The following is an 8,130-nucleotide window of genomic DNA, read 5'->3' on the forward strand; positions in this document are numbered from 1 at the left end:
CAACTGAACACCCAGTCAGGCAGTGATGCACGGTTGTGAGGTGCAGTTACAAGGGTGGGTGCCACCTGTGGTAGAGTGTGTCACTCTCCCCGTTATTCAGCCCCCATCCCAGAAGAGGATTGCACATCTCCATCCACTGCCATGGAACATTCTGCAGAGAGAACGGTATTTCCCGGTTCTAATGACATATGACTTGTTTTGGCCAATGGACGCAACAGAAATGACATGTGCGACATCTGAAGAGAAGTTTTAAGAGCCTTTGAATGCTTCTGAGCCCTCTTGCTCTTTTCCTTATGCCAGGAAAATGGGTTACTCAAAATGAGATCCCTATGAAGGGAGCAGAATCACAACCAAAGCTGATTACAGATGACACGTGAACAAGAAATGTACCACTGCTATTGCAAACCACTGAAATGTGGGGTTATTTCATTACCTCGATCTTACCTACAGGAAGCTGACCAATCCAGCACCCTCCACTGTGCGTAAGTGAAAAATACTCAAAGAACAACAAGGACGGCTTAGCTAACGTGTGAAAGATTCTGGTGGCAGCAGCCTTGTAATTCAGATAGCACCGTGGACACCAGAAATATACACCTATTCAAATATGTGGCACCAGCTGCCTCCCAGAGGAATTCGGAGCTGGCATGAGATCGTCATTATGGTCATGCCCTCAATACACCTTATATCTAATTGGAGTCCAATGTGGTGAAGGGTGACCCTGGACTTAACATCCAGAGGCCCCAGGCCGCTCCGACGGCTGAGTCCTCTAGGTCTGTGGAAAACTGTGATCCTATGGCTGGAGCCAAGTCATGTGACCTCGGAAATATCACAGTACAAGGTCTGTCAATTGTTCGTGAACTTGCCGCTGTGCACTTACATTGGCAGCCCTGTACAAACAGCTCAGTAAGGTTTCATAACCTTGGTATATCAGTGTCTCAGAGATGTGCTTGTGTCAACACAGGGCAGTGTTCTGCTGAGTGGCGTTCATGACTGTTGTCACGTTTTCATGTGCCATCGCGAGAATGTCTGAGCTTGAATGAGAGCAATGAACAAACATTAAATTTCTTGTTAAACTTAGAAAGAGTGGAATCAGTGAAATCAGGAACATGTTAGTCCAACTTTATGGGGATAATGCCATGAAGAAAATGGCAGTGTACAAATGGATTCAACGTTTTTCTGAGAGGAGAGAATGCGTCACTGATGAAGAGAGGTCAGAGCGGCCAGTAACGAGCAGAACTGATGAAAACATTGCAAAAAGTCATCGAACTGTGCATCAAAATCGTTGGCTGACCGTGAGAAGCATAGCAGACCAAGTAAACATCGAAGAGGAAACAGGAAAATCTTAACTGAAAATCTTGGCATGAGAAAGGTATGTACAAAAATGGTCCCAAAGGAGCTCACTGATGAACAAAAGCAAGGGAGAGCTGAAGTTTGCCAAGACCTTTTGGAGAGGCAAGATGATGTTTTGGGCTGTGTTCTCACTGGTGATGAAACATGGGTGTACCAATAAGACCCTGAAACAAAGCGTCAAAGTGCACTATGGAAATCAGCCAATACTCCACAACCAAAAACATTCTGTCAGTCCAAATCAAGAGTCAAAATGATGTTGCCAACCTTTTTTGATATCAGAGGGATTATTCATTATGAATTTGTACCAACTGGATAAACAGTTAACCAAGTTTACTATTTGGAAGTGCTGAAAAGCCTGAGTGAAAAAGTTAGACGAAAATGACCTGAACTGTTCACCAACAATTCATGGCTCTTGCATCACGACAATGCACCAGCTCACACAGCACTGTCTGTGAGGGAGTTTTTAGCCAGTAAACAACTATATTGGAACACCCTCCCTACTCACCTGATCTGGCCCCCAATGATTTCTTTCTTTACTTGAAGAGAAAGGAAATATTGCAAGGAAGACATTTGGATGACATTCAGGACATCAAGAATAATACAATGACAGCTCTGATGGCCACTCCAGAAAAAGAGTTCCAAAATAGCTTTGAAGGGTGTGCTAGACACTGGCATCAGTGCATAGCTTTCCCAAGGGGAGTACTTCGAAGGTGACCATAGTGATATTCAGCAATGAGGTATGTGGCACTTTTTCTAGGAGTTCGTGAATTTGTCAGACCTCATAGTTCTTGGTTCAGAGGGGTCATCTCATGGGCCAGACTTTGCTTATGTGTGTCTATATATGTATATGTATATATACATATACATATACATATACATATATATATAGTGTGTGTGTGTGTGTCTGTTCATCTAAATGAGAACAGCATTTCTCACAGAACAAACGGATTCTCCAGCTCAGGATGAGAAACACTGGGTTCAGGGACCTGTAAGGTCCCTTTCAGCTCTAAAATGGATCCACCCTATAAAGCATTACTAATCTGGACACAATTTTCCTCACCGTTTCACAGGTGGATATCATCTGTTAGGTGGCACACATCAACTTGATGCAGCAAATTAGGGTAGAAAAACAGATGACTTTTCCAAGTGAATTGACAGGATAATTTAGGTAAGATGAACGTGGTTATAAAGCAGTCCTGCTCCTACTTACCAGTCTTTGTTCAGTGATGTATGTGTATGTTACTTTAAGTGGAAAAAAAGTCAGAGACCTAATGAGATTTACAATCTGTGAACACAGTCAAAATAAAGAGCTCAGATCTATTTTTTTCATTCTTATATAGCCTGAGGGCAATAGCCAAAAGAAATTACTATTAAGTGTGAGTAATGTAAAAGAAATCGTGTGAATTTCAATCGGAAATGTGTGAATTTAATATACAATCCTGAAAACTGAGACGTGCCTTTGATTTATGAAGTACGCTTGGTTCGTACCATGGAAGAAATGCTATCCTACAGACAACTCCAAGATGGGCTAACAGACTGCACGTGGCCCTGGAAAATGCAGGGAAACTACACTGAGAAGACACTGACGGCAGAGCTGTGCCTCCAGCTGCAGCACGTGGGAGCGGCACCATGGAGGGGTGCGGGCTGCTGCGGCCGGGAGCCACATCCCTCCAGAAAGGAGGCGAAGCAGCTGGTCTGCAGCTCAGGGACCAGTCACCACAGTGAGGGGCCCTGAAGCACGGAAGAGTGGAGGGAAATGCAGTGCTGTGTTCACCGGCCGTGTCTGCAGACTACACGTCCAGCTTTGCTCTGGGCTTCCTGCTTAGGCGCTGATTTCAAATATGAGCTCGGCCATCACCGCAGCGAGCACGTTTCCTCACGCCGGTGTTCTCCATGACGGTTTTGCCTGCAGGGCCACAATGAAGGGCAGGAAGGAGACCCTCCGGTACCACCACCACCGTCTCCCTGCCCACCAGCAATGTGAGCACCTACCACTCACCGAGCCCCACGAGGGAGCCTGTGACGACAGTGCTCTCTGCCCTCCCAGGGCTCACCATCCGGTGAAGAAACAGCTGTGTCAGGACTCACTCCAATAAAAGGCAACCGTACCCCTGACGCGAGCTGCCAGGGAGGCGGGGATGCCACCCCCATGGATTAGTACCCCCCCACACACACTGTCACCTGCTAGCCTCCTGTCTGTGCTTCAGAGCTGGGCTGACACCACCTCCTCTGTGAAGCCTCTTTGTCCTTCCCTCCTCCACTTCTCAGTCACACACCCCCTGCTACCACCGTTTCTGGGTCTCCCCACCAGGACGAGGTCCATGTGGCAGGGGTAGGCCCAGAACCTGCTGAGTGCTCCACAAGCTCAACTGACTTTATAAAGGTCTCAACAGTTGACCTTCGTAGATAAGTAACACACTGGTGTAAGACCCACCGGGACAGGCCCTGGCTAGGCCCCTCCAGACCCTCTGCACAAGCCCCACATCACACACAAAACCCTGGAGACCTCCTCTCAGTGGAACCCGAGACCCTCCAACAGCATGCAATGCCTCTTCTTTCCTGTAAAAAGCAAACGGGTTTTTTAACCAATGACCCCTGGTCTGTGATTCTTAAGGAAGGTACACAAAGCTCTGGGGGCGCTCCCTGAGGACGTGCACAGAGCTGCAGTGAGGACAGACAGCGTGTAGCTCCTAAATCCCTACTTGAAGCGCCTCTTTTTGAGAAATTATGCTTGCTTTTTTGTTCCTATTGTAATAGGGAGAATTATGATCCTCCGTGTGCTAAATGAGGCAAGAGAGTTCTGACAGGGTGCTGCTACCAACGTTCACTTTTGGGTTCAGGGAAGAGGCTAAAAGACGTGAGAACAGATGCCCCTCCTCCTCCTGCCTCTCCCAGCTTTGCTGCAAAAGCGCCGCTTAGCTCCCACAAACACTCAGCACAACACTCAGAAAGCCACGCCAGCTCTGGGGTTCAGAACCTTCCGGGGGATTGAGAACCTCACCCCTGGCAAAAGGCTGAAGGCAGTGTGGGCACTGCCCTAGACAGGGCTGACGCTGCAGCTGTCAGGGAACCAAAGGGAGTGAGTGGACGCTCGTCTGCTTCCGGTGTCCTAAGATCTGTTCCACTGCAATGAAAGCATTGGAGTGAAGTCTTAGCTACAGAAGGCAGTGGCCCCCGACTGGCAGGCCCCCAACAGCCCCCACCCGAGTCACAAATGGCTCACTGCAGATCCAACCCAGTTCAGGGTGCCCGGCAACGGTTGGGGAATGGCCCATCACTGCATCGGCTCGTTTCAGAAGGACTGAAAGGAGACAGGCTAAGCATTGGAGTTGCTTTATGTGCCGAAAGAAAGAAAAAACCCCACACAAATTACCAGCGATGAGCTGGTAAGTGGCTCTGCGGGAGCCTGCGCCAAAGAGGCAGCCTTGACTTGTCGCGTGTGCTCATTTCCAGGGTGTAACAGGTACCCTTACCACTGCCAACTCCAAGCTCCACGGTTCAAAGGCTGGCAAGTCCTTAGCATCTACGCTGGCTCCGGGAAAGCCTGTTAGGTGCCAGCTCGAGCACCGCTGCAGCCACCACTTACTGAGGGTTTATTACTGAGCCAGAAAGTGCTAAGCGCTTTTAATTCAGTAGCTCAGTTTCTCTTCCCAACAGTTCTATAAGGAAAGTATGGTTCTTGTCATCTCCATTTTAAGGAGACATAACAGGCACAGAGAGGCTAAGTAACTTGCCCAAAGCCCCCCAGTTTGGAAGGGGTGGAGCTGGGGCTAGAATCCAGGTTTCTGACAGCACAGCCAGAGTTCTTACAGCACCATAGCACCTCTCATGACCCATCACACAGACTCCTGATTTAAGCAGCTAATAGATCTCAAGCCAAAGAGCAGGGACGACGCTTTGGGCAGAGCACACCCCGCCCACATGGGTGGCTCATGTCCATCCTCTCCAGGCAGTCACCGAACATTCCCCTTCCTCGAGTCTTCCTTCCAGTCTGCCTGTCACACCTGAACACGTTCCTGTTAGTAATCGGGCATCTCTGTCGCAGTCTTGGTCCTCTCTGCAGCAACGCTGCTCACATCTCACTGAAGGGCTCACCCCTCCTCCATGACCATGGACACCCAGGACGCCCACAGCTGTCTAAACGAGCAGAAAGACACGACTAGGTACCTTCCCAGGGGACGTTCTGAACCATGCTGGAGAAACTGTCGTGGACCCTGGTACAGGGATCTCTGGTAACAAGGAAAAAACTGACATGACATATTCTTACCATGTCCAGAAGTCAGGAACCACTTTCAGACTGAGGAGAAATGATAAATCACAAGGAGAATGAAACTAGTCCTACGTCATTTGAGGACCAGGCAAACATCGGGGGGACTGGATGCTCAGGCAGGGGAGGCCGAGGGAGGCCGGTGGAGGGCAGCCCCTCAGCCCTGACCTGTGTTTCTTTTCCACTGTTCCCTCATTTCGTAGCCAAAAACGGTGAATATGTGTACCTTAAACTTGCAACTATTTTTCTGTATGTTGAAAATCTTCCAAATGAAGAGGTTCAGTGGGTTTTGAAACTATTCATATAAAATGTACCTTCCAATTAATTTGCAAGAGCTGACTGACATCAGGGAAGATGCAAACTTAACAGCCAAAGTTAAAGGAAAACATCTGCAGAATTAGTGGGAATGATTAGAAAATTAATTATAATTGTGACCAATGATTTATTTCTTCCACGTGGATCTACACACCTTTATGAAGTATCTTTTTCACCGACAACAGTCATTAAAACTAAACCCTGAAATAAACTAAATCACTGTACCTAGTTCGCTTAAGGTTTAAAAAAAATAACGAAACATTTAATCTCAATAAAATATTATTCGTAATTTTTCGAGAGGGCATTTAGTACCAATAAAATTATTTTTCAGTGTTTTCATATTGCCAGTCTTTAAGTTTTCTAATTTTGTGAATATTTTTTAATCACATACAAATCCTACTGTAAATTATAAATATTCTGTGAACCATCAATACAGTAACAATGAACATCTCACTGATGGACAAGCGTCACCACAGAAGTTTGCAATGCGCCATCTGTCCCAGCCTGCAGTGACGAGACTGGCCACTCCTGCCCTGAGAATGAAGTGACATGAGGTCGAGAGCCACGACGGACATTTGGGCCAAGGGCTTTTGGGGGACAGACGTAAGAGCAGGTGTGTTCTATAAAACTGCTTTCTATAAACAACCTTAGTAATTCTGTAAGCGAATTTCTTTTGTAAAGTAAAGATACAAAGTGAAAGGCTAAAAGTCTCCCTTTATGTTAGAGGTTTTTCATTTTGGTTTGAATAATGAAAAATTTAGGTGTTAATTCTTAAAAGGAATTTATCTATCATAAAAGCTCCTTCTAAAATACTGAGTTCATTTATAGCACTAACAAAATATATATAAGAAATTAGTATACTTTGAAAAGCACAGAAAAGATGTCATTGTTTAATAATCCCACACTCAAAAATTCAGAGAAAAAAATGATAGTTTCCATTAAGAATAGGAACTGAAGAGGTTATTTTTTTGTGATTAGCAAATATGTATTTCATACAATTCCCTAATGAGAACCCAAGATAAATATTCACGTTCTTTTAATGTATTTCTCAGTGCAGTTTTGAGCTGTCTTGAGCACACTCCATTCTTTTGTTGCTACGTTTCTGCAAATCTTTTCCACAGTCTCTGCAGCGTGTGACATTCTATCCAATTAGTTATCAGCATATTTCCTTTTACCTTCACTGCAATGACCTTACTTTTTCAAAGAAGATTTCATACAACCAACCTGTTCAATTAAATCTATACAAAAAGCTCTTCTCAAAGACCTACTGCTAGGCAACAGGAACTTACTGAACTAAATTGCAGGTGAAAAACATTTCTGAAGAGAGATGAGAACAATTATAGTCATTTCGCAATAAATTATTAATTTAATCCAGAATACAGTAGTGTCTTGTTAGAATTCATATGCGAGGTAAAAACAAAAAAGATAACCTATGAGAATCTAAAGATTTTTATGAGTGTATACATGTATATTTGAATATGTACAAATATGTAAACATATTCAATATACGTGACAGATCCCCAATAAAGTTAATTTAATTTGGTATGTTTGATCAACCCACATTTGTCACCTGTGCTGTGAATTTAGGAAGACAGAACGTTGGTGCACTGTGTTTTCAATAGAGCACACTGTTATTGTAAGTTCTTTGTATTGAAGAGAAACAAATAAAGCTAGTTCTTACAGTAAATGCAGAATAACTTATATGAAACTCAGAGCTAGCTTAGATTTTAAAGTATGGGCTCCGCACTGTAAACAGAACTAAAACATTTCATTCATACTTATCTCTGGGGAAAAAAGTTTTGATGAGGAACAGGCTTTTAAAGGTTGGCAGAATTCATGAGACGGGTTCCTAAGGCTTCTTGGGAACCAAACTGTTCTTTAAAAATAACTTTGTGATAAGTGCAAATGAATCAGAAACATATGGATTAAAATTTCCTTAATAGACACAAGAGTTTAAAAATCAGAGAAAATATGCCTGGCAAAGTATGTTTGAAAAATGTTACAAAATACACTTCAAAATGTTTGAAAAATAGTTTGAGGTATTTTGCAAATCCCAAACGAAGCTTGATCCATCCATCTCTAATTACTTAATAGTTACTAACACTATAGTTTAGGATTTATGTTACGAGTATGGTAGGCATACCATGATCAGTTATTTGTTTAAAGAAGTTATTTAAAATGTGCTAATTGAAAGCATT

Source organism: Rhinolophus sinicus, linkage group LG04, assembly GCF_036562045.2.
Source record: "Rhinolophus sinicus isolate RSC01 linkage group LG04, ASM3656204v1, whole genome shotgun sequence".
In the NCBI taxonomy this organism is placed as follows: domain Eukaryota; kingdom Metazoa; phylum Chordata; class Mammalia; order Chiroptera; family Rhinolophidae; genus Rhinolophus; species Rhinolophus sinicus.